We start from the raw sequence: 27,803 nt of genomic DNA on the forward strand, positions 1-27,803 counted from the left end.
GGAGTGGAACTGGAGTAATCAATGGGCTTAGGCTGGAATCTCATTACCCTGAAAGCCTGAGGCTGGAGTTATGCAGCCTGTATATGGCAAAGGCCCGGAAACACATTTTCCTCATTAAAGATGGGAGAGGGGCAGTACAAATGCCTTGCTTTTACTTTCTGGGTTGTGGCTAAGGGCTGAGAGTACCAGCTAGCATGATAGGATTTGGTGCCATGCTGTATTCCAGGGCCAGAGCATGCATGCATGCATACATACATACACACATATAATATATCTTATATACATATGTTATATTACATATTATATACACATGTTTATAATATGTGCATGTAAAGTACAGCATATATTATATACATTATATATAATACACAAATATACACCGATAACATGATTTGTTTGTATATATATATACACACATTCACATGTATTCATATGTATATGCACATATATGGAAAATCATAAAAGATAATTTCACAAACAAAAATGATAAAATTCCTAGAAAGACTAACACTATGCAAGACAAAAAGCAAACTTGGCAAATGTTGAGCCAATTCTCAAGAGAGAATAGTGTACAATTTGGAGAAAAAAATAAAGGCTTTACATGTAATCTTAACTGTTTCCAATGATAAGAGAGAGCATAGAAATGATGAAATAAGAATAGGAGACAAGGAAATAAGAACAGATGGTTATGAAGAAATTAGAAATTTAGAAAATGGAGAAAGAGTTGCTACAACAACAACAACAACAGAAACAAAACCAAAAACAAAACAAAACAGGCTATGGGTGTTTAGTTAACAAATTATGCAAAATGAGTACCTTAAAACAATAAACACTTATTAGCTCACCACTTCTTTATATCAAGAAGTCAAGAATCGCTTAGCTCATTGATTTCAGTCCAGTGTTTCTTAATGAGGTTGTGGTCAAGACATTAGCCAGATCTGCAGGTATGTAAAGGCTTGAGTGGGGCTAGAAAAACTGCTTCTCATGGTTGTTGGTAAAAGACCTAGATTTCTCCCCTTTTCACAGTGCTGCTTGGTATGTTTTCACAAGGCAAATACGACAGCTGGCTTCCTTCCTCTGGAGCAAGTGATCTTAGAGGTAGCAAGGAAGCCACAATGCACTCATGGCCAACACTGCCACAGTTACCACAATCTATCATTATACGAGTCTCATTTGAATTAGTCCTAGCTCAGAAGAAGATGAATTAGACTCTACCTCTTTTAGAAGAAGATTGTATGGAATTTATAGGTATATTTAAAATCATACAGAGGGACAGATAGCATCTAGCACACTGCAAAAGAAATAGGGATGAAAGAGAAAGAAGAAAAGACAGGAAGAAATAAAGACAGAAAGAATTAGGAAATGTCCCTATGTATCTCAGAAAGCTAAAGGGATGAAAATCATAAAAAGAAAAGAGATCTGTGGGACACATAAAAAACTATCATGCACTTAACAGGATTCCTGCAAGGAGGACATAGAGAAGAAACAATACTTAAAGATGTGATGGCTGAGAATTCTCCAGGATTAAATATATTATTTTCCAGATTGAAAACTCTTTTTTTATAATTTATTTATTAATTAAACAATTTTTTGACAAGATGTTGTGCAAAAGGGGTACAGTTACATAGTAGGGCAGTGTGTACATTTCCTGTGATATCTTACACCCTGTTTTTCTTAGATTGAAAACTCTTAACCAAGGGTGAGAAGTATTAATAAAAGGTAAGGGGATGAGAGTGTGGATCAAGTATTAGAATGCCATCCTAACAAGACTCTGGGATTCAAAACCCAGTACCACTTAAAACATAAAGATAAAAATTAAATTAAATGCATATGCTTAAAAATAACTAATGTATCCCTGTAATTGATTTTAGTACCTTGGATATTGTATATACGTATATTGGAACTAGGGAAGGGAAAGGGAATACCAAAATTGAGAGACAAAGGATAAAAAGACAAATGATTCCAAAAGCAATACTTACAAAACCATTTGGTGTAAACCAACTATACAACTCATGGGGGGGGGGGAGGGAATGGAGGAAGGGGGAGAAATGAGGGAGGAAGTAACAAGTTGAACAAGAAATGTACTCACTGCCTTATATATGCAACTGTAACCCCTCTGTACTTCACTTTGACAATAAAAGAAAAAAAATAATTAATGTATCACTGTAACTTATTTTAGTACCCTGGATATTGAATAAATGTACATTGGAACTAGGGAAGGGAAAGGGAATAACAAAATCGAGAGACAAAGGATAAAAGACAAACCAATGCAATGGTAATACTTATAGAACGATATGGTGTAAACCAACTGTACAACTCTTGGGGAGAGAGGGAAATGGAGAGGGAGGAGGTGGGGGGAAAATGAGGGAGGAGGTTAACAAGTTGGATAAGAAATGTATTCATTGCCTTATGTATGAAACTATAAGCCCTCTGTACTTCACTTTGACAATAAAGAAATTAAAAAAAAATAAACTGCTTTGTTAAATGGTAGCTACTTAAAGATAATAAATATGAATATGTAGATAATCACTAAAATAACTAAATAACTTAGTAAAATTTAGCTAATTATCCAATGTAGTCACACTGAAAAATTGTGGACTAAAGTTCTTGAAGGAAGCAAAGCAGGAAACATTGCCAGGGCTGGAGTTAGTAGAAAGGCCATGTCTGATTTATGGAGGAAATTTGGGCAGACTGTGCTCAGTAGAAAGGGACCAGTCACTATGATGGTATTATGCACCTCTTATTGACCTTTCACTGACCTACTTCCTCCCCACCTAAGTCACTAGCAACTACTCTCCCCATGAAAAAAGAAAAAAAAAACATGCTGAGTGAGGCATCCCTGGAACTCTGAAACCCAGGGCATAATGGCCAGGCTTGAAGACACTCTGCTTTTCCCTATAGAGATAAGACAAAGTTTCAGTCTCCTCTCTTCAGCCCTGGGTTTCCATTGTCAAAATACTGCAGCCAAATAAAAACATTGTTCTTTTACATCAAGACTTTGACTTGCCATACGCCCACTTATTTTTACCCCCCAAAGCTTAGTAGCCAGGCTTGGTTTTCCCTGCAGATTCAGACAAAAGTGTTAAATGTGAAGATCTGCAACTAACAAAATGCCTTTCCATTGGCCTCCACATAACCCAACAGATTTTGAGAGATGCTGGATTCCTTGAAGAAGGTGGAGGTTAGGTGGGAGGTGGGGGCTGGTGTTACCCAGACCTGGAAGTATTGTCATCTAAGCTAAGAAGGAGGATATGACAGCTTAACAAGAGAGGGCATGGATGGGATGTGGGGAGGCAGGTGGCTGCAACTGAATCTAGAACTCCTTGCTTGGGAGTAAAAGATTTGACTGGGGAAAAATTGGTCACTTTCAGAGAGAAAACATTATCAAGGGGAAAAATGACTCTGGCTAGAAAGTGTGATTTGACCTCATGAGAAGTTTTTCTTAGGGTCAAACTGTTGCCTTTGTATTCTGGTCTTATGCCTCAGGTGGAGGCTGCCCAGCTCTAGGTCTTTGGGTTGAAGTCAGACATTGTCTAAAGTTCAACAATGTAGGCACTAAGGAAACAAGTTTGGTGAGAGAAAAGAGAAAAAATAATAGGAAGAAACCAGAGTCATAAAACTATAAGAATTTTATCCATTGTACAGAGGTTCATATGACCCACTCATAGTTCATTTTCTCCCTGTTGCTGTTGCATTTTTTCTGGTCTGTTTTCCCTAGATATCTGAAACCTGTTTTAAAAAGTTGGATTGTAGAGAGAACACCATCCACTTTTCCTTTCCTCAGGGGAAAAAAGAGCTTTCCGATGTCACCAGTTAGGATAGCTGACACTGGTAGGTGACTGGTCAAAGGACACACTGGCTTTGTCCCCCTACCCTTGTGTCTCATTGTCATTTGTCCTGTCTCTTAATAATCTCTCCCTTTGGCTTATTCTCCACCTTTCTCCTTGTTTTTCTCTCTGTGTGTTTGGGTCTTTCTCTTCAGAAAGAGTCTCTATGTTACCAAACTGTACCTGGTCTGTCAGGGAGGTGTCAGCATCCTGGGCCAGCTGCATTCTAACATCTCACTCAGCAGTAGCCTCCCAGATTGTATTTTCAACCATTTCAGCACCCCTAGGCGCAGTGTACGCTGACTAACTTCTCTCCTCTTAGCTCTCTGGATGATCTTTTATTTTAGTGACCCTGGGCAGACCACAGACTGAGCTCAGGCTGCAGACTGAGACCTGACCTCTTTTTATGTAGTTATGTTGAAGGGGCATCTGTGGGAGAGCCTGGTTTTCAGGCCAATAGTTTTGGATGGATGTGGGTATGTAAGTGTGTGTATGTGTGTGTGTGTGTGTGCACGCAAGTGTGTGCATGCAAGTATACATGCATGCATACACATGGTGTCATAGCAGGGCTTATTTTGAGGAGGATGTTTGACTGTAACGAAGTAATAGGAAAGCATTTTAAAGAAAAGATTTTTCTGTTTTGCTTTTCAAAGAGAAGGAAATTGGTGATGGTTTCAGCCATGTGGAAATGCCTTTTTTGAGGACGGCAGTGTCAGAGATGTCAGCTGGCTTGATGTAAACCAAGGATTCAGCATAGTGTGGTCCTTCAGGTGAATCAGGACTCAAAAAGGCATGCTGATTTTTGCTCAAACTTGCAATCTAGTCCTAAGAAAGATAATGTAATATGGTAAAAGGGGAGCTTTGTGGGGGAACAAGTGGGAAGAGGAGGAGAAAAGGAGAGGGTGATGCGGGTAAATATTTTAGAAGTACATCAGTAAGCAATACATATAAAATATATGGAAATAGCATTATGAAGCCCACCAAAAAATGAGGGAAGAGGAAATGAGGAAATAAGAAAGGGTAGTATAGACAGGGTAAATTCAATTGAAGTACATTATATGGATAAATATCATGATAAAATCTCTTTTTACTATTATGCTAATAAAATGTTTAAAGGAAATAATTTTAAAGAAACAATAATACGTTGTAGTTCAAGTATTATTTTTATGTCATTATGAGAATAATTGTTTACATAATTGACAGAATAAATGCCTAAGTGATATTTTATGTTTTTATTTTTGTTTTTAGAATAGGAATATTGAAAACCATGTGTCGGGGGGCTGGGGGATATGGCCTAGTGGCAAGAGTGCTTGCCTCATAAACATGAAGCCCTCGGTTCGATTCCCCAGCACCACATATATAGAAAACGGCCAGAAGTGGCGCTGTGGCTCAAGTGGCAGAGTGCTAGCCTTGAGCAAAAGGAAGCCAGGGACAGTGCTCAGCCCCTGAGTCCAAGGCCCAGGACTGGCAAAAAAAAAAAAAAAAAAAAAAAAGAAAGAAAGAACGAAAACCATGTGTTGATATTAATGGCATTCCTTGAAACAAGCAGCATGTGTAACTCTAAGCCACATTCTAAACTCCATCTTCTCTTGTAACCTTAATCAATCGATAATTTTGTGAATGTATTTGTACAAAAATTTTAAAGACATATTATTGTTTTTTTTAAGTATGTCGAGTCTATATGATGCCTAGACATAGAATGATGACTGGGAGTCTGCTGTACTCTTCCTTTTGGATACAGATGCAGAATAATAATAATAATAATAATAGTAATAATAATAATAATAAAAACAAGGCAGGCTCCTTCTCCCCACATAGTTTGAAGATTCTGAATGATTGTGAAAATCAAGGGAGGATTCTGAATGCTTGTGGACACCAAGGGAACCTATGCCACACTGAAGTGAATATAGCTTCCTTTGGTATCCTGTTGGGTATGGATGAAGGTAATTTTTTATTGTTGTTTTTTGTTTGTTTTTGGTATCAGGATTTGAACTCAGGCCCTCAAGCTTGTTCTACTACTTGAGCCATACCCCCTAGTCCTTTTGCTTTTCTTCCTTTCTCTCTCTCTTTCTCTCTTTCTTCCTCCCTCCCTCCCTCCCTCCCTTCCTCCTTCCCTCCCTCCTTCCCTCTTTCCCTCCCTTCCTTCCTTTTTTCCTTCCTTCCTTCCTTCCTTCTTCCTTTCTTCTTTCCTTCCTCCCTCCCTCCCTCCCTCCCTCCCTCTCTTTCTTTCTTTCTTTCTTTTTTTTTTCAAATTTTTATTATCAAACTGATGTACAGAGAGGTTACAGTTTCATATGTTAGGCATTGGATACATTACTTGTACTGTTTGTTACCTCGTCCCTCATACCACCCTTTCTTTCTTTCTTTCTTTCTTTCTTTCTTTCTTTCTTTCTTTCTTTCTTTCTTTCTTTCTTTCTATCTTTCTTTCTTTCTTTCTTTTTCTTTCTTTTTCCAGATAAGCTATTGTAGTCCAGCCTTGGAAAGTGACTGTCCTACCTCTGCCTCCTCCGTAGCTAGATTATAGAATGGTACCATCACATTCGGCTCTCTTCAGTGGGTTTGCTCAACACGGTGGAGGAGGGACGGTTATTTATAAATTGCTGAGTCTTTTTTGGTAATGTGGTTTCTAAGTATTATAGAGCTCAGGGAAGGACGGACTGACTGCTTGGATATGAGTAACCATTTCCCTCTGGCTCTGTAGTTTAGCATCTTGCTCTGGCCCAGGGTTCCAGGCTTTGTGGCAGCTGAGAAGAGAAAGATGTTTGACAGCTTCTTGACTTTGTTTACAATAGTAATTCAGAGTCTTGGCATGTAACCATGTGGAATTGGTGCAATTGCTTCTTCATCAACCCTCAGCAAAATTGCGAAGGTGACTGGTACCTCAGTGCCTTTCATTTTTCTGCATCTCTTTCCTTTCTATGGCTGGCTGACTCTAGTCACCTCCTCGAAACTATCCTCCTCAACCTGGCTTCTGTACTTCTTTCTCTCTGCCCAATTAGGAATTCTTTGTCATTTGCATCTAAGTGATCTTTCTCAAGCTAAGAATGTTGCCTCTGTTTTCTGAAATACTTTATCTTTTCATGGAAGGATGGAGTATAAATTCCACAAGAACACATTGTTTTTTTGTGTGTTTTCTTCGATATCCTACCCCCAGGACCTACAACAGTGCCTGATTTTATGGTAGCTGACCAATAGATTTTACTGACTGAGTGAATCAAAAAGAAGAAAATTCAACTGTTGGTCAGTTCATTGGGACAGTTTTTCCTTGTGGGTAAGTGGCTGAAGATAGAAGCACCAGCCCAAACCTCTCATAGTCCCCAAGACCTTACATACAGACTGCTACCTCCTCACACCCACATAAGGCAAATCCCTTAAATAACTTTTAGAGAGGAAGCTTTCCTTCGTCATACTCTCTGGGATACTAAAACCTTGTGCTTTAGTTCCTGGCAAACTTTCCATACTTTCAGGGCAAAGATGCTTTCCTTTCCCACTCTCCCAGGCCCTCAGCTTCATTACCATGACCTCTTGTAGCATGGTGGTCAGCTCCTCACGTTCATTCACCCCTGGGGGATAACAAAGCTGCCCATGTAATGTCCACCTCAGTCCTCGTGGTGCTGGGATCATAACAGTGCCTCCCCTTTCTCCAACCTCCAGCATTGGCACTGCCTTTGCACAGTGATCAACCTACACCCGTTGCTTAATGGCAAGATCGATCTACTTTTGATCCTAGGCATTGGGCCTGGTGACTGGGTCTTAAAGTGACACCGATGAAGGGTAATTTGCTCAGAGCTGTCCCTCTCTCAGGACTGGCCCCTGCTAAGGTGTGAGTTGGGAAGTTGATGATGGCATTGAAATATTAAGGACTATTTGGAAAACTATTTTTAGTATGTGCAAGAGATGTGGTGTTCCTTATTTAGACCATCTTCAACTTGCCAGGGAGCTCTGTGGTGGAAAATGTGAGCCAAAGGTCTGAGGTGGAGAGAGAACACAAGTGATCTGGACATGTACCACTGCTGAGGGTGTATTAACACAAAGACAGCTCTTCTTTTACACTTGGACATTCTTCCAGAACCATTTGAATTGGCACCAGGTCTGCAGATCCACCCCAGCCCACTGTACCACACGCACAGAGTGAGGCACTCATGGTGCTGCACCATTAACCATAATGTTATCACCTGGGGTGCTCAGAAAGTGGCAGAAGGAAGGCAGGAAACTGCGCCCGCAGGTTCTCTTTCACCAAATGATAAACTCAAAGCTGCACATCTCTGAAAGCAAGAACATTTACCCACCCACCTTTCGATTACACTTTCACTCAAATTAATGTCATTTTCCTTCTCATAGTATTGACTACAGGCTCAATTTGGTCCAGCAGGCTCTGAGTAAGGGGGAAGCAAGCTAAGAGCAACTAAGATAACAGCATCCCTCTCGAGAAGGAGGATTCTTGGAAGAGAGTGAGAGGAAGGAGGGAAGAGGATAAAAAAGAGGAAGGAGGAGGAGAGAAAAAAATCCCAACAACTTGCAGATACATCCACATCCCCTGTATGGCTGCTGCTCGGATGTGTCTAAGATGGCACCTTGGTGCCCTGCCACATTCGGTCTCCTTGGTACCGAAGCGGCTCTGAGCTTCTTGTCACTGAGTGGATGATGATTATCTGCACTGGGGTCTCAAGGGTGCTCAAGCTTTGCTGGCGATTGGAACTGCGATGCTTCAGCTGAAGGATTTTAAAAGCTATACAAGGCCAAAGAACCATTACCAGTCACTTGCTGTGTGATGCCTGTTGAAGAGGGGCTGGTGTGGGAAGGAGGGGCACAGAAGGGGTAGTAGGGAGGGGGGGCATGATATCTTCATCCCCTCCCCTGCCTCTCCCTTTCCTTTTGCCTCCTACCTCTCCACCTCCCCAAGCCTTTTTAGCTACTGTACCCTTGCTGAGACGTGACAAGGTTATGTCAGCGTGGTCTGAGAATCTATTGATCACGGCCATCAAAGATCTTTGCAGGAGTTTAGGGATTTGGTGCTTTGCATAACACCCCACTCATCTTGGTTAACTCTTCCTGTTCCGGCCTGGGCTCTCATCACCTTGGAGTTGAGCTGTTGGCAAAACTTGCTAATTTCTGTGACAGCTGCTTTCCCGAACTCTACTCCTAAGGCTGTCAAAGCCATTGTAATTACTACTATAACAGAGCTCGGGTGCCTGACCCAGGCAGTGAAGAAGGGGAGAAACTGGATGAGACATACCAAAGGGAGAAAACCCTACAGCTAGATGTTAACCCCCAACGTGTGGAACATGCACATGCTCAAGTGTCCACCCATAGACACAAGCATGCTCATGCTCTCTCTCTCTCTCTCTCTTTCTCTCTCTCTCTCTTTCTCTTTTTCACACACACATATACACATAATCTTGCCTTCTCTTGAAGACATAGCAAAAGGGTCTAGTAAACAGGATCTTGTTGCTTGTTTCTATCCAGGACATTTATTTTTTTAACATGGTGAAGGGGGGGGGGGTAGATAAAAAGAACTTAGACACCACTGAGTCACACACTTGCCTTTTGACATGTAAAATCTTTCAGTAAGTACATATTGCATGTGGACTGGCACCAGCACTATTGCAGATGCTGGGGTGGAGCAGCAAATAGGACTCCCAGCTCTCATGGCAATTGCCTCTGGATGCATTGCACTGACCATTTTCAAAACCAGAAGCCATTGGTGCGTCCCTTGACTCAGGGAAATTTGAGGCAGTTTCTTCCCTAGGTGTAATACACACCCATACATACCGTCCCAGGCCTTAATGATAAAAAAAAAGTGTTTTGTTTTTCTTTTCTTTAAGGGAAAAAATGTCTATACCATGAATCTTGAAAATAGAGCTTTGCTTTCCAGCCTGGAGGTGCTCTGTGCTGAATGAGGTTTATGTGTTTGCTAGATTCTGTCTATCAGCAATGAAAAATCAGAGGGGTTGCAGTTTTTCCTTGAGTGAGTGCAAGGTACGAATTCCCTGGAAGGTCCCTGCCCTCATGTTGGCATAATACATGGAAGGTGAGTATCGGTGGAGGGGTCCTGGGCAGGTGGCTGAAGTGCAGGATACAGGCAGTGTCTCTGTGCTGTGAAAAAGGCTTGGGAGCTCTTCCAGGATGCAGGGCCTCATCAAACCCCAAGACTGTTGCCAGCATGGGGCTCCAGCTGTGGAACTCCATGTTGCTTCCCATGTAGGGTAGGACAGAATTCCCAGTTGCACAAGGCCAGAGCACACTCAGTCTGTCTGGAGGACTTGCTGGCTTCTGGCCTTAGCTGGCAACAGAGGAGCCCTTGGTTACTATTCCTCTCTTATATATGGGGACACTGGTTCTTTTAGGGTCCTTGCATGAATCACTGGCTAGAGAGAGGACATAGGTAGAGGCAGTGAGGCAGGAGCTCTAAATATCAACAGGGGAGAGGAAGAGAGGAGCCATTCATTGTGGCTTAACAATTCCCAAACCTCCTTCAAATCTGGCTCTCTGTCCTTTGCTATCCTAAAAGCTTCATTTGTGGAGACTGATATGAAGTCTGGGCGGAGCCACAGAGAATTGTCATTAGTCTGCTGCTTTTGACACTGAGTCTCTGGTTGGGATTCCAGCACTTAGGTTTACAGGGGGGCTGCAGATTCCTGTCCTGGCAGCTTTGAGGGGCAGGGAGTCATTACCTCAGTATAGGAGGAGAATGTTGGATCTAGACTCTATATTGGGAACAGGTAGCACTTGGCAAACTCTCTGGTAAATGTGAGACTCCAGTGCCAGGACTCTCATCAACAGGATCCAGCAGAGGGTTGGGTAGCGCCACCTGATTCCATGCCCCTCATGGCAGGTGAGGAAGGAGCAGTGCTGCTGACTGCTTTTCCTCCTGTTTCCTTTTCTTTACTTTCTCCTTTCATCTCTCCTTAGCTCTTTGCAATCTTCAGTGTTGGGGGATCGATCTGTGGGTGTTCTCCAAAGGTACCTGGTTTTGAGTCAGCAGGCTTGATTCCCACTATGAGTTTGAATCTCACAATGACTTTATTCATAAGGGCTCCCTTGTTCAGGGCAATTGATTAGTAATGAAGAGCCACAGTGAAATCTTTACCACCCAGGCCCAAGTCAGGGGCATGAGCATGTGAAGTCGACATCTTCCTCCCTAAAGGGATTTATTCGTTAGACAAGGAGATGAGACTCAAGGCTGTAAGTATGTATGTTTCATTCATGTACTGTATTACCTCATAACTTTGGATGACCATAACAGACAACTTGCTCTTGGCTTTGGGCATGTCCTATGTATTTTGTTCTGTTCTTTTCTTTTTTTATACAGTAATGGAAACCATGAAAGCAGTTTCTCCAGACCCTAACCCCACCTTCAGAGGGCTCTCTCCCCCTCCTTGTCAGACAGTTTTACTTCTGCCCATGCTTTTCCTTTCATTTCTCCTTTAGGTGCTTATGCCTTTCCCATTACCTTTGTAGTGAGGAGCCCACAGCCTCCTCCACCTAGTCTTGCTTCTGTTGTTTTGTGATCTTGCTGTTTTAATGAGAGCCAGTCAATAACTATGGAGAGACACCCCAAAGAAACTCGCCCTTAACAAGTTCACTGCAGATGAGGTGCCAACAGGATGGACAAGAGGATTAAAGTATTTATGCCAAAAATATTAGAAGCACACGCAGAATTAGCTTTCCTCCTGTTAGATATTTCACTTTTGGCAAGTCCATATTTAAAAATCTTTTATCCTTGTTTTGCTTTAAGTATTACAATAAGCCCTGGATTTTTCACAGTTACACTTGTATATTTTCACAGCTGTTTTAATCAGAAAAAAACTAATGTGCTTTTGATAGCTCAGAAATCTATCACTGGCAAAGCTTTGCAGAACTGTGTTATGGAGCAGAGTGGAATCTTCAACATTATATATTTTGCTGGCTATTTGAAATTCATGGAATTTCTCTTAAATATTTTCTTTTGCAGTTCCTGCCTAAATTAATCTTAACAGCTCCGGTTGACTTCTTTGATAATCTCTTTTGTTATGAATGCAGGGGTTGCTATTGTTAACGCTCTTTGGGAACCTGATGCAAACTGTCTGTTAGGGGAGGAATATACACTTGCTATTTTTGCTCCTATTGGAAATATTTACTCAAATAAAATATACCACATAACTGAGTAGGGAGGAATGCCACCACTCTCCTCGGTAGCTTTATGACTACTGGCTGAGCCAGTAGTCATAAAGTGCTCCCTGAATTTTCATGAGCAGCATAGAAAAGAACTTGACTTTCGCTTCACGAGGTCTAAGACTTACACAGAGTTCAGTCTCAGTATCGTGCAGCATGGTCAGACACACAGGCATTTTAGGCATGATGAATACACATTGCCTTGGATCCAAATCACACACAGTTCTATTACATCATAGGTAGTACAAAAAAAACTTTATTCTTAGTAGAACTACCTATACATAGCATCATTTTATTTTTCCTGACACATGTGTAGCCTAAGCACACAAACTTTCTGTAAAGGTTTTGTAGCACATCATCATCAACACCCATAATCAATTACAAAGTAACTCCAAGCTGGGGAAGGAAAGATGGGGAAGGAACAAAAGACACAAACAAAAGTCTCTATTTGCCCCTGTTTTCCTGGCCTAGAGGGAACTGAGAGAGGGGGACTCAGTGGATTAATGTGAACTTTAATACCGAAGCAGTGTGTGTTTATTGCTGGTGACCACAAGACATAAATCTTGTGTGCACAATATACAATTTGAAGTAGCCTCCAGTTTTTTTTTTCTTCCCTCTCTAGCATCAATTTGTGTGTAAGTGTGTGTTAAGTGCTGTTGAAAAATAGTGACCTTTAATAAAGGATTGTATCCTGTGACTATTTTCCCAGACACACAGTGACCTTTCAAACCAGACTGAGGTGAGGGGGTGTGGAGTTTGGACTTTGAACCGGCCAGACCCTGCTGTGCTCCTCTGTAAGCCTGGCCACTTTTTATTGTGTCACCAGGGAGCATTCTGTATGCAAAGCAGGCCGGGCTGGCAGCCTGAACCTTTGCAAATCAATTTGTCTGTGAAGGCGAGTCTGCTGGAGTGAAAGATGGTCTAACAGGGCACACTGCCCCTCTCTTTGTGACATCATTGCCCATGGTACTCTTGTCAATCATGTCTGCCCAAAAAACTGTTGAACGGGTGGGTGCTGAGCTGGGGTAGTGGGTGAGGGGGTGGGATAGGTTAATCCTCATGGCCAACTGTGGCCTGAGAGACAAGGGGACAAAAGCTGGGGGTGGTACTCTGCCTGGCTGGGAGGGTGATGGGAGGAGGCTACCATTTATACCCTATGGATGTTGTTGCCTGGCTGTGGTAGCCAACTCACTGTTTCCTCTCTTTCTGTATGTAGGCATTGATATAGGAGACCATTATTACTCCTGGGTCAGAAGAGAGCTGGGGTTCTGAGGAAATGTCAAAGGTTACAGGAACTAGAGAATTCACCCAGCTAGCAGAGCTGGCATCCATGAGCTCTAACCTTCAACAGTTTTCCATCAAAAAGCCTGAGTTTCCATTCCTTCTTGGAACAAACCTTTTCATATGAGTTAATATTACTATTGATTTCCTTAAGCATTTACTTCACCTAGGACTCCACTGTAATCAGTAGCTAAGAAATGCCAGGAAAGAAAAAAAATTCAATTACTTTGCTCCTAATTCAAATTTCTTCAAGAAGTTCTAAAGATATAGAAATCGTGCATTTTTCATAAAGTAGTGGTTAGATCAATTTCTATGTAAGTGATTAATCATCTTTATATCACATAACAGATGGAGAGCAAAGTTGGGCCTACCGCATCAGTTCTAACTGATAAAAGTCTCCTGGTAACAAGTCCGGTGGAAAGGCCCTGAATTCCTGACCCACGTGCAGCCTAACCACACAAATCTAAACCATAGGAGTAAGTTATAGGGGTTCCCAAGGTGCGCTCTACAGCTGGACCAGCTTGAGTCCTAACCCTTGATCTCCATCACACTCTAATTACGGGAACTTCGACCATTTACTAAAACTATTTAAGCCTTGGTTTCCTCATCGATCAGATGGAGATGACAGAGAAGACCTGATTCATGGAGGGCTAGTGAAGACAGAGAGTTAAGAAAATAGACTGTTGGGCATAGTACTGGCCTCATGAAATATAAGCCTTGGTAATATCAGATGTGATCATTAGTGAGTGAGAGCACTAAGTAGGAAGGGGTGCACAAATGGATGAAGTATAATTTGAATTTTCAATAGCCTTTTCATTTTAAAGATCTCTTTGGGCAGAATTTATATTTATTTTTCAAGTTAAGACTTGACATACACATCATATATGTAGCATTGTGCATATACATACATCAAGAGATATATGTGTATATATATGTACATATATAAATAATTTGTGCTATACATTCATCATTTTTTTCTGACTGCCAATCTACTTTCAGTTGTAACCCCCAAGCATAGGACACTAAAATTTATTTGTGTATTATGTCCTTTCTCCATGGAATCACAGGATGATTTGCAAAGAGTCAGTGTTGAGTTGTCAGGGAGAAAATGTTTGGGGAGCAGGATTTGAAGGGGAAGTTCTGGTGAGGCAAGAATTGACATCCATGTGTAAGAGCTCAGATGTGATTGGCCTGGGCCCAAGTCTGAAAGAATAATTCTAAAACCACTTAATTGTGAGTTGACTTTTAAGTTGAATTTCTCCTGTGAAAAATGGTGAAGGGGAATTAGTTGAGCTCCATTTTATTTGAGGGAAACAATTTTACTTAACACTTTTATTCAGGAATTCAAACTCAGAGAATAGTAATGTGGGATTTGGGGAATGATATGAGCAAAGATAGGAATTCTAGAGAGATCCTACATAGAATATTCTAGATGAATAAATGGAACCATTAGAGGCAACAAACTAAAAGGCCAAGTGTCAGATATTGGACCAAAATTAAGATCCTAGAATATCTTTAAGAATAGTTGCAACAACGAATAAACCCAACAAATGCAAACAAACAAACAAACAACAATAACAACAAACCCCTAACAGATGCCAAAGAAACAACTATAAACAAGTTTCTTTTTTTAACAATAAATTAGCAGTATAAGTCAGCTGTGGTGGGCCAGACTGGTAGTAATTAAGCTGAAAGAATGAGGCAGGAGGATCACAGGTTTGAAGCCAGTCTGGAATACATTAAAAAGTTATATCTATCACCCCGTATGAAATGCTGGATTGAAAACAGATATAATATTTGTAGTCCAGAGGCAATTAATGATACATTCCCCCAGTAAACAAAGAATTAAAGAAACAGGACATACATGGCCAATAGAATCTTGTTTACTCAATTCATAGATTGAGTTTTTCTAAGGTATTGTCTTATTTCTTGGATCATAAAATGATGTGGTTCCAAAGCTTGATGCAACTCAAGCTGTATCTGAGATGGGCATTCTTCTGGTTCCTCCCCTTCCACTTATAAAGACTTCCATTACAGCTGGGTACCAGTGGTTCATGCCTGTAATCCTTGCTTCTCGGGAGGCTGAGTTCTGTGGATCATGGTTCAAAGCCAGTCTGGGCAGGGAAGTCCATGCAACTCTTATCTCCAATTAACCACAAGAAAACCAGAAGTAGTGCTGTGACTCAAGTGGTAGAGTGCTAGCCTTGAATTGAAGAGTTCAGGGACAGCACCCAGGCCGAGAGTTAAAGCCTCATGACCAAAAAAAAGACTTCCATTACTGAAGGATTGATTCCTGCCTATTCCCCAAGATCAAGCAAAACAGCAGGCTTTATCACATGCCTGTCTCAGGTAGATTATTCCAATCTGGGCTGGGCCAAGGACACCACCTTTGGTCCCAAGGGGACAGTAGCTCCTCACCTCAGATGTAGCATTCCACTGTGGGGCTGGTCAAGGACATCACCCTGGGACCATAACCCATTTTCTGTTTTCTACTCCCTTGTTAAGCCCACCCCCAAATCCAGTTAGCAGCAAAACCTCCAATCCCATGGCAAGGTCTGTGTCCCTCGCTGTTCCCCAATGAAAAGTCCTTGCCTGTTGGCGATCTAGTCCGGCCTATTTCTTTTCCCTTCACGATCTAGTCTGGCCTATTTCGTTTCCTTTCTCCTCTATTTTCCTAACAGTTACACTCCCTAAATGAGAAGTAAGTCATTTTAGCAAGAGCTTGGTTTAGAAATGAGACAGGTGAGAAAGGCCTCCTGGAACTGGATAGACATCCTTTTTTAGGAAGTCTGGCAGCATTGACACTATTCAAAGCAATTGGCACCTGTGGATCTTCGTTGCCCAGCACTAGGGGAATGGTAGCAGGAAAACTGTAAATTTGGGACCATGGATACACAAGTGAGTTCAAGGCCAATCTGAGCTACATAGTATGACCCTGTCTCAAAACACTGAAGGCAGGGGATTTGGATCAGGGATAAAGCATTTGTCTGGGGGCAGGAGGTTGCAGGGAGGGTGGGGGGTGGGGAGTGTTATGCATAATGCTTCCAGGGTTATGAGAGGCTGAGATGGAAAAAAGGTGTTGGGGAATTGTAAATAGCATGTTTTCCTTATCCTTGTTATACTCTGCTGCTTTTCTTAGACTTTGGGAACCCATTCTTGAATCCTCTTCTTCCTTTTCTTATGGACATAGGGGATTAGATTATCTCAGAAGCCTTTGTCAGCAATGGAAGAGGGTTGGCTACTATTATCAACTAGAATTATGGAGAAAAATGAGAAGAGATTAGGAATCCCCGAGGAGATAAAAGCAGAGTGTTGGCCCCAAGGACAGGGTAGACATTAGTTCTATGGGATAGAAAGTCTAGATTCAATGATCTGGGAGATGTTGGCTGCCTATGCTGGTAAGAGCATCTTCTGCCACTGTTCTGGCCATATAGAGTTCTCTATGTGGGGTCATATTCTGAGACCCAGTCCACTTTAAATGGAGCCATCAGCATCTTGATCAGTTCTAGAATGAAAAGTATGAAGAAAGTAAAAGGTAGAAAAGGGCAGAGACTCTTATCTTAATCTATACTCATACTCAAGTTGGTCATTTAAATTAATCCATCAAGTAAGAAGCCATTGTCTCACTTGACACCTCTGACATCAAAGCTCCCCTGTAGTCTCCAGAGGAAAGACTGCAGATACCCATGATTCCTGGAGCATGGACTGGGAGAATTTGCGAGTGTGGTGTGCAATAAGAAGGAGCTATCCCATTGTGCTTCTTAAGCCCAGGTGATCATGGGAGATCCTACAGATCAGACTTGATAAGCCTAGGCTTCCCTTTTCCTGAATGCTTCATTCACAGGAAGCAAGCACATCCTTCTTTGGATAACAAAATTCTCCCATTCTGATTCATTGGCAAATACTCTTTCCAACACAACCGATGGTGCTGATGAGTATCACATCCTTCTGAAAACAGTGATGGATCCAGGGGTGAGCATGGGGTCTATGTAAGGCAAAAAGGTGCACTTCCTAAAGTTTTCTAACCAGAACTGGCAGAGGAGACCCTCCTGTCTTTCTGGCAGGGAGGTATGAAGAATGAAAGCCAGAAACTGCCTGTTCCTCTTTGAAGAGAGGAGATTGGAGCAGAAAAAGCAAATAGAAGATGGGACCTGAGAGTGTTGACATCACTGGAGCCCTGCCCACAGGGATCCCTCCTGCTGTTCTGCCTGCGATGGAGTTATGGGGCTCCCCCTTCCCCCTTTGGTTTATGTCAGGGTTTAACCACCTGCTCCCAGAATGTTTTCCAAATGCACATACTTCACAGGAGAGGCATGGAAATAAACTAGTGCCAGGAACAAGTTTGGATCACAACCCCCTGTAGATATAGGCAAGAAGGTGACAAGAATTGAGCTACAGATTTATCATGAACAGGGCCTCTTTGGTCCTGAGGATGGGCACCAGAAGGGTAGTGGCAAGAAGCACATCTAAGCCTGTGGAGGCCTGGATATGCTCTATAGCATCAAAGAGCTCTTGATAAAAACTGGCCTGGGCTGGGCACCGGTGGCTCATGTCTGTAGTCCTAGCTATTCAGGAGGCTGAGATCTGAGGATTGTAGTTTGAAGCTAGCCCAGGTCAAAAGGTCCCTATGAGACTCTTATCTCCTATAAACTACTCAAAAAAGCTCAAGTGGTAGAGCACTAGCCTTGAACACAAAGAAGCTCGGGGACGGTGCCCAGAATCTGAGTTCAAGCCCTAGGATTAGCAAAAAAACCCAACCCAAACAACAACAACAACAAAAAACCCCAACCAAACAAAAAAAGCCCTGCCTGGTAGAAACATTCTCTCCAACCTTGCTGGCTACTGGTGCTAGTGTCCAAAGGACCTCTCAGCTTCCTGGCTGGATCTATGACAAAGGGTCTGCTCTTCCTGGCTCAGGAAAAGCAGGTAGCATAGGATGGTCACTTAGGAGAATCTGCTTTTCCAGGTCAAAATAGCAGCAAAACAAATGCTAAGTGTACCCAACATAGTGTGAAAAGCCCTAGACCAGGAGGCAAAACTCTAAGCACTCTGAGCCTCTCTTTCCTCTTCTGTTAAATGGGGGTAGGATCTTTCCTGGCTACCCACTTCCAGACCTGTGCAAGTGAGTGGAAGTAGCTACCACATTTTAACAGGGACTTTGTTTACATGACCTCATCAAGTCCTGGCTCAGCCTGGCCCTTAGGGGCCCCAAAGGCTTAGTAGAAAATTCTGAGCACAAAGTTGGTAAGTTGCAGATATTGAGTACAAGCCATGTCGGTGGTAGCAGGGTGTGTGCTTTGCCTACTCTGCTAGTCTTCTCCCTTGGAGATGGAAGTGAAGATTGGGAGGGGCAAGGAAGAGGGAAAGTGAACTGAACAGAAAGTCCAACTTATTTTGAACTTAATAAATCTTTTTATTTTAGTCTTAAGTAGATTTCATAAAGTATTTGGAATATACCATACATATGTTTAAAAAACATTGTTTATCTGAGATTTCAATGTAGTCAGGTGTCTTATACTTTATTAGCTTATATCCCTCCCTAAGATCAACATGATGAATGTACTTTGTAGATGGCAGAGTGCTAGTGCTCACTTGCATGAGGACTCAAAAATAGTCAAACTCATAGAAGCAGAGGGTAGAATACTGGTTATCAGGGGCTGGGAGAAGGGGAGATCAGGAACATGGTGATCCAAAGGTTCATAGTTCCAGTTAGAGTGGATTAAAAAAAAATCCTTGTCTATTTTTTTTCTGTGTATGTGGTGCTGAGTAATTTAGCCCAGGGCTTCATGCATGCTAGGCAAGCACTCTATCATTAGGCCACATTCCAACCCCCAGTCTATTTTATAACAGTGCACATAGCCAACAATACTATATTAAAATTTATTGCTATCCTAAAATTTAAGAAGTAGATATTCTGTTAAATGTTCTTCTCATAAGTAAAGAGGGACTTGCAGAGGTGAGAGGATGTGGTATGGATTGTGGTGATGATTTAATAGATGTGTATTTCAAGCTCATCAAGATGCACACATGAAATACACACACATATGTGTGTATATATATCTATATCTTTTGTGTGTTTATCATTCAATTTAGAATTCTTTAAAAAATAAAGCAAATACAAAATGATTAGTCCTAACTCCAATGGTGTCAGGCAGTTCCTGGATGCTCACATCCACAGCTATGGAACTAGAGCAGTGCCCTACCATCCCATGACCCTCAGATGACATTTAAGCACAGAAGATACTTGGATAAAGTTAACTGGTTTAAAACTCATATTGCCACCTATATATTTTTCTTCATTACCCCAGACACTGTTTCCAAATGGCCAGCAAAATCTTTTCTAGGTCCCCCTTTTTTCCTTCCCCTCCCATTTGAACACCTACATGGCCAAGACAATCAGCAGCTAGTATAATGTCATTCATACTAGGTTTGTACTAAAGCCTTGGGAATTCTAATGTGGAGAGATGGGGCCTGCCTCTGAGTTTGGGTTAGCATGAGCACTAGGATGGAGCTGGTGGTGTTGTCCAAAGGAAAAGCTTGTGACTTAAAGACAGACAACGTGCCTTTGTGTATTTTGTGGTGAATTGTATCCACATACATCCTAGAAAGCATTTGCTTGATGCCTAGTAAAGTGCTGAGCACTTTAGAAGCTTCAGTAAACAGCAGAAGACCAGGTCTGACCTTAGAAGAATTTCTAATCACCTTAGGTTCACAAAAGGTCCACTTACAAATGGGCTCTTTTGGAATGTGGCCAATGGTGTATGTGCAATAGTCTCAGAGCAGTGTGGCACATCGGGGCAAAGAGCTGGGCCTTGGAGAATAAGGGAAAGTTGCCTGGTGGGCTTTGATCTAGGGCTTGGAGGGAAAAATGTATGATGAATACAAAAGGTTGAGCTCACAAATATACTAGTAAAATTTTCATTGTGTCTAGGATACATAAATAAAAATCAGTTTTGTGAATGATGTAATAGGAGTGGATGTTACCTCACAGAAAAGACTTGGGGCTCTTTTCCCCGGAATATAAATTATGTTTTGTTCCTGGCTAAAACTTGGAGTTGGCAAAGGACAATTGGCTTTCTGTGGAATTTCTGCTTTGTTCATAATGTTCCCAATGGTTCTCAGCAATGGATTATGTGAATGACCAAGAAACAGTGAAAAATACTTGCACTTCTGATCCCAAGCAAGTTAGGACTTGTTTATAATGAGTAAGTAGGAAATGCTAAGAGAGGGGCTTGAAAATGAAGACCACAGTTAGAAAGTAAGGCCAACGTTTTCATAAACATGTGAAGGTACAGGCAAGAGCAGGGATGCCAAGAAGTCTGTAGAATTCAGGGGCTGTGGGTGTAAGTTCTTCCTCTGGAGTGCACTCAGCTTATTTATGGGCCTATAGAAAGGAGAACAATGATAGAACTTTGTAGTTTTTATTTTTAAATCTCAAAGCCTTGAATTTGCTAGACTGGTTCTTTACTATCTGAGTCATGCCTCCAGTCATGCTCTTTTTTGCTGTAGTTACTTTTTTCAGGTAGGGTCTCAATTTTCCTTGGGGCCAGCCTCATATTGTGAGGCTCCTACCTGGGGCCTTCCATGTAGCCGGGACCACACTATGTGTGACACAACATTTGGCTTGTTTGTTGAGATGGAGTCTTATAAACTTTTTTGCCCAGGTTGGCCTAGAACTGTGGTCCTCTCTAGATCTACCTCTGGAGTAGCTAGTATTTTAGGTCAGTGCTATTATGCCTGGCTTAGGGTAGATTTTTCTAAGTAAAAGAATTAGCACAACAAGGCAAGTAGTAAAGACTCAATATCCAACTAGTCGTAATTATTATTGTAAGGAAATGTATGCTTGCTGTTGGGCAGTGGAGCCAGAACCATTGTGGTTCAGTATGACCCTGGGATGAATAGGCAGTTTACATACACAATTAAGTGGCATCTCCACTGGAGATGGGAAGAAGATGCTTTAGATATAAGGGAAAAGGCTAGAAAAGGTTGACAGACCTTGCAAAGTGTTTTTTTTTTTTTTTTTAATCTAGCGATGCCTGATTCCAGAATCTGGCTCTGTCCCTCATGCAGTGGCTGGTCAGAGGCAACTGATGGGAAGTACCTGGTAATGTCTAGGCATTGCACTTATATGTCCCCACTTATATGTCTTGGAAGGGTCACAGAAAGTAGGGGCCAGAGGGGTAGTGGCCAAACCCCCTGGGAATGGCTGCTAATGATGAAAAAGTGGGTAGATTCTTTTTGAGCCAAGCTCCCCGGTGAACTCCAGTCCACATTGTTTGTTCAGGAGTGACACACGTAGGCTTCCTGCTCTGAGAAAAAAACTTTCCCTTCCTTGGAGTCAGTGCCTCCCTCTAAAGGAGGCCCAGAGCACTTGTGAACCTCTTGCTTCTGTGACCCTGTTTGAGCCCCATGGAGGAAGGTTGCTGGTTCAAGCTCTCTAAGCAAGGGTGGCTCCTATCTAATGAAAACATTGCAAGATGAATGAGACATAAAGCAAAGCAGAACTGCTGGTGTGGGGGCAGGTGTGTGTGGAGGGTGGGGCAGGGTGAGGAGTTTGAGCTTGTGGAGTTGAGCTTGGGAGATGGGATATCTTCATAGTGTGGGAAAAGGGGCTTGTCAGATCCAAGGCTGTGATAAGAGGGAGGTTATTTCATCAAAACTCTGCCAAGGAGTGGGATTGTCCTGTGCATAGGGTGACACCCTGCACACACCCATTTCTTTGATTTCAAAGTGGGAATCCCTAGGGAGCCCCCCCCCCCCCCCCACTGCCTGTTTCTGCACTGGTTTTATTTGCTGGTGGAATGCAAACACTTCAAGTACGTGCCACATCTGCTCTCCGTTGATTTTGATTTTGATTTCTGACTCATATTTTAATTTCTTTGTAGCTAAGTGTTTTTCTTTGGTGGAGCATCCTGACTTTTCCTTGAAATCCCAGCTCATTTCTTTATTTGGTTGTAACAATTGGGACTCAATTTGAAGACTGTCTTTTTTTATTATTACTATTATTACATTTTAAGAAAAAGAAACTAGTTGGCCAGAGTTATTTCTAGTGCTTAAAATTCAAAGCAGTTCGGGCTGGGGATATGGCCTAGTGGCAAGAGTGCTTGCCTCTTATACATGAGGCCCTGGGTTCGATTCCCCAGCACCACATATACAGAAAATGGCCAGAAGGGGCGCTGTGGCTCAAGTGGCAGAGTGCTAGCCTTGAGCAAAAAGAAGCCAGGGACAGTGCTCAGGCCCTGAGTCCAAGACCCAGGACTGGCAAAATAAATAAATAAAATTAAAAATATCTTTAAAAAAATTCAAAGCAGTTCGGTAGCAATTGTTCTTTTCTCTTAGATGGAGCTGATTTTCAGTTTATAGTCCGTTGTCTTCATACCCATCTTGGTGACTAATACTGTAAGATGGATTTCCTTTTTTTATTTTTCTTCTTCCTTGAAGTGGGTTTCAAATCCCCAAAGAATTTCTGGGAGTGAGAAAAAAATCCTTTAATTGAAAGCAAGAGAAAACAAAACAAAAAAGCATAAGAGAGCTGACAAAAATATCATGTTTAATGAAACTAAGTTCTATGCCTACAGATGGCTGGGGAGGCCCAGAATGACCTAAAGTTAGAAAAGCGGGTTTCCTTTCTGGGCTTTGTAAGATGTGGCTTTTCCTTTGAATGCTGCCTGTGTGACTGACCAACGGTTTACAGAGCCCCCAGCCTCTGCCTTCTCTTGGCCGCGGTTCCAAGTTTGAACTCAGTCACTTATAGCTATGTGTTGTCTGGTAAGGGATTCAATATCTTTGGGCCTCAGTTTCCTTGTTTATAAACTTGTGGGTGTGTCATCTACTTCCATGTTTTTGTTTTTCTTTTTTCTCTTTTGAGGATTATTTGAGAGAAGGTGAGAAAAGTTGTCTCATAATCTCTGGTCTTAAGAAATAGTTGGGGGTGAGGCACTGATAGTTCCTATCTGTAATCCTAGCTTCTCAGGAGACTAAGAGATCAAGGTGTGAAGCCAGACCAGGAAGACAAATTTGTAAGACTATTATGTCTAAGCAGCAAAAAGCTGGAAGTAGAGGTGTGGCTAAAATGGTTAGAGTGCCAGCCTTGAGCAAAAAGGCCAAGTAAGAACTTTAAGCCCTGAGTTCAAGCCTTCATGCAAGTGCATGCACACACACACACACACACACACACACACACACACACACACACACACACACACACGCGTCTTGATTATTCCTCCATCTGCTTTCTTCTCCAGTAAGTCTCTGTGAGTAACCAGAGCCTAATCTGTTGACTGGGTAAGGATTTGTACAGCCAGAGAGTTTCCGGTAGGCCAGATACCAGCGGTGCTTGGAACACTTGTATGTTTAACAGGTGACCAAGAATAGTAGAATTATTAAGGCACATTTCTTAAATAGGGGAAGTACCAGTCTCTGTGAACTCTCCTCTTAAGCAAATTAAGCAAAGTGAATTAAAAATTAAAAGCTTTACCATTTTTGAAATGTTAGGAATGAATAACATCAAAGTATGTTATGTTCTGCCAAGAAACTTTCCTTTTCTGCTTTTCCTACTTTTTTTTCCTGTCTGAAAATGAACTTGACCTTTTCCCATTAAAGAAGGGTGCTGTGGTTTGCATGTGGATGTCTGCTCCATGACATTGCAAGGCAGCAATGGCCAGTTTATACTAGAATCTTCTTTGCTTCTTTGCTAGAAAACAAGGGAGACTTGCATAGCTCTACTGTTCTACTTTCTTTTTCATACTTATCATGTGAATCTCAGTCTTGAACAATTTTTAACATGTGGCTGAGGTCTTTGACTTAGCCCAGCAGGGGGTAAGATTTTCCTGACCTCATTCTCTCTTCTCCTTCTCCCCTACCTCCTTCTGATTCATCTTCCTGACCCTTATCTACTTACTTCTGTCCCTTTTAAATGGGGCTGAACACCTTAACTCATTGAATTAGACTTAGCCCCCTCTTCCTCTTTTCCCCCCTTCTCTCTTTTCTCTTTCCCTCTTCATTTCTGTTCATGTACCTTAAAGCTACACTTCTGTCTAGAATTCCATGTCTTTAAAAATTCAGAAAAATCTTGTATTTTGATTTTTATAAAGACTTCCAATTACACATATAATCCAATTGGCCTTAAAGATCAAGAGTAGCTATTTTTTCCCTCTCTGGAATTGTTAAAGGTTTCATGCTAGAAACAATGGTTGGTATCCTGACTATGAGTCCATGTATTAAGATGATTGATATTTCACTTTCATGATGTATATGTATTGTGTAACTTGAAGTAATCTTGTGTTCCACTATTGGTTTCTCATCCCATCTTTTTCCCCCTCAGGCTCTGCATAGTCCCACTCTAATCATAGGAAGTTTGGGGGAAACTTGCAGCTTCTGTCCCTGCCTTCACCTGGTGGATGAAGTCTGGATGGATTTTTTCTTAGTCAAGGCCAAAATGGTGGCAAGGTGGGTGTGAAGGCGGCAACAAGCAGTGCTTTGTAATGACTTAGAAAACATGCCTTACTCTCTGGCACTGCTTTTGTGCATCAATGTTAAACTTGTTAAATCATACCTGGACCCCAAATAATTTTATTCCTCACACTAAAGTTTATTGCTCCCTTCACTATGGAATGAAATAAAAGCTGAAAAATGTGGAGACAGACCATAAGCTTTTACCAACCTCTGAAATTCACCAAGACAGAGTGCATTGTGTACCCAAAATATCAGTACCTAGGAGATTCCCATGAGGTTGGTTGACACCCATACCTTTGGAGTGAAAGCTCATAGATACTGGAGTAGCAAGTGATCCATGGAAGACTGGTTATAAACGTTCCATCCTAGCTGGTCATTGGTGGTTCATGCCTGTACTCTTAACTACTCAGGAGGCTGAGATCTGAGAATCATGGTTCATAGTCAGCCCTGGGAAGGAAAGTCCTAGAGGCTCTAACCAAAAAAGTCAGAAGTGGAGCTGTAGCTCAAGTGGTAGAGTGCTAGCCTTGAGCAGAAAAGCTAAGGGACAGCACTCAGGCCCTGAGTTTAAGCTCTAGTAATAGCACATACAAATAGTGATGATGATGATGGTGATGCTGATGTCCTATCCTTGTTTAGTGATCTTTATTCTTTTTTTTTTTTTTTTGGCATGCTGTCCCTGAGCTCTTTTTTGCTCAAGGCTAGTGCCCTACCACTTGAGCCACAATGCCACTTTGGCTTTTTTTTCTGTGATTAACTGGAGATAAGAGTCTTATGGACTTTCCTACCCAGGCTGGCTTTGAACCATGATCCTCAGATCTTAGCTGAGTACTCACAATTACAGGCATGAGTCAGTGGTGCACAAAGCTTTTGTTGGTCATATTTAAAAATTTTTAAAAATGCTTTCTTTCAAATTGCCTCAAAATGGACTTTGGCTTTTATCTCAGCCAAGCTCACAGGAACTAGCAAGAGTTGAATCTAGTCAACTGTGCCTGAGCTTAAAGACAGCCTCTCATCTCTCTTTCTCTTTCTCTCTTACACTCTATCTCTCTCACTCACACACACACTCTCACAGCAGCGGCTTAATAGCCATTATGAAAAGTAAAGTCCTGGCGGGCAAGTACCCCGGGGAACAAAGTTTAAACAGCACACAGTTGGAACATTGAGTCTTCAAAAGATTTAACTCATTTTTCCTAATGACAATAAGGAAGCAGACTGGCTGTTTGGGCACCTTTTCTTGGTCACTCCCTCTCTCTTCACATGCTGCTTCTAGAACTCCTTGATGCTCAGGCCTGGCCTCACAAAGGGAACACCGTTCATGTCCAGACACATTGCAGACTTCTGGTAAAACAGGCCGAGCTCACGAAAATTTACACTTTTCCTGGCACCTGGCCAAGTGTATGAGCAGGACTTGGCTTGGCTTAGCTTTCAGTTAGAAAAACCCTTTGGGGGATAAGGGGAGGAAAGTGACAGTGTGGGAGGGGGGCAGCAAGGTCCCCAAGAAGGGTCAGAACTGCTGAAATAAATACTAACTGGGCTAGGGAGAGAAACTCCTGCAATAATATCTGCCCAATGACTTATAATCAGCATTAGTGGAGCCTGTAACTTTCATGTTATCTCCTCTTGTGTCAGTATGGGTGGCAGTGATGGGCAGGCAGGAGGCAGAATAACACCTTGATTTTAAAGAGTGCCTGTTGATGTTAATATGAATGTCTTACTGCAACTATCTTTGATAAGGTGCTGGGGAATAATGGTTGGAATTTTTTATGGTGGGGAAGAGAGGAGGGTCTTAAGGGGCTGTGGGGGACTGTTCAGTGTTCTTCACTGGAGGAATCAGATGCATAGACACTGAAAGTAGCAAGCAAAATGGATGGTGTGAGGGCAGCTCACACTTGGCTATTTTGGCCCTCCCCTCCATGTGTGCCTGCTTTGGATTCCAACATGCCTTAGCCATTCTCCATCTTCCTTCTTTGAAAACTTGAGGGAAACCAGCCGTCTGCCAGTCCACAGGCTGTATGTCATTTCCTTCCTGCTCCAGCCTCACTCTTTCCACAGAGGAGGCTTTGCAAATTAATGTTTTCAGTTCATTAAATACCTTTCTGCAAACATTTCGCTCTGGTAAAGGCAGCATTTCATCTGGAAATGGTCAGGCACAGGTTGGCACTGGATGAGAAAGAAAATGAGAAAATGAGGAAGAAAATGAAAGAATCAAATAAAAATCCCTTCTCTCCAAGTGGACAGTGAACAGTAAACCTCAAATGGGTCTTCCTTAGAGGATAGAGAGATTTCTTTGGAAGGGAAAAACAAAGTGGGTAGTAAAAAATGGTCTTATTTGTTTTGCAAAATTAGCAAGAGAATAAGGGAGCTAGGTTTTTACCCCCTAACTTAAAAAATATGTATGTATGTTATATACATATACATACATATTTTAAAGTATATTTAAAAATATAATATATAATTAAAAATATATATTAAAATGTATATGTATATACATATATATCTGGATTCTTTGGGATGAAGAACTCACAACTGCATCTCTTTGTCTTGCTTTTGCTGACTTCCATTGTAACATCTCCAGGGCTCTTCTGTGCTTGGGGAGCAATGCATGAAAATCCATCTGCCTCCAGTTGAAAATATGGCTTTCCTTTGTCTGCCTGATTGGAATGAGAAAAGTCAAGAATTTCATATAAAAAAGAATGACTTCCCCAGAGCAGAGCAATGGAGCAAAGCCATAGTACCTTGACAGGCTCGAGTGCCCTGGGTCCGTCCATTGGACATTTCACTAGTACTTAGTTGACATGATACTCAAGTCAGATATGCAGCCGGGTGTGGGTGGCTCACATCTGTAATCCTAGCTATTCAGGAGGAGGCTGAGCTGAGAGGATTTCACTTTGAAACCAGACTTGGCAGGAAAATCTAAGAGACTCTTAATTGGAGAGTTAACCAGTAAGTAAATAAAGAAAGAATGAAAGAAAAAAGAAAGAAAGGAATGAAGGAAGGAAGAAAGGAAGAAGCCGGAAGTGGGGCTGTGGCTCAAGTGGTAGAGCACCAGCCTTGGAAAAACCTAAGTTACAGAGCACAGGCCCTGAG

Source organism: Perognathus longimembris, chromosome 8, assembly GCF_023159225.1.
Source record: "Perognathus longimembris pacificus isolate PPM17 chromosome 8, ASM2315922v1, whole genome shotgun sequence".
NCBI lineage: Eukaryota > Metazoa > Chordata > Mammalia > Rodentia > Heteromyidae > Perognathus > Perognathus longimembris.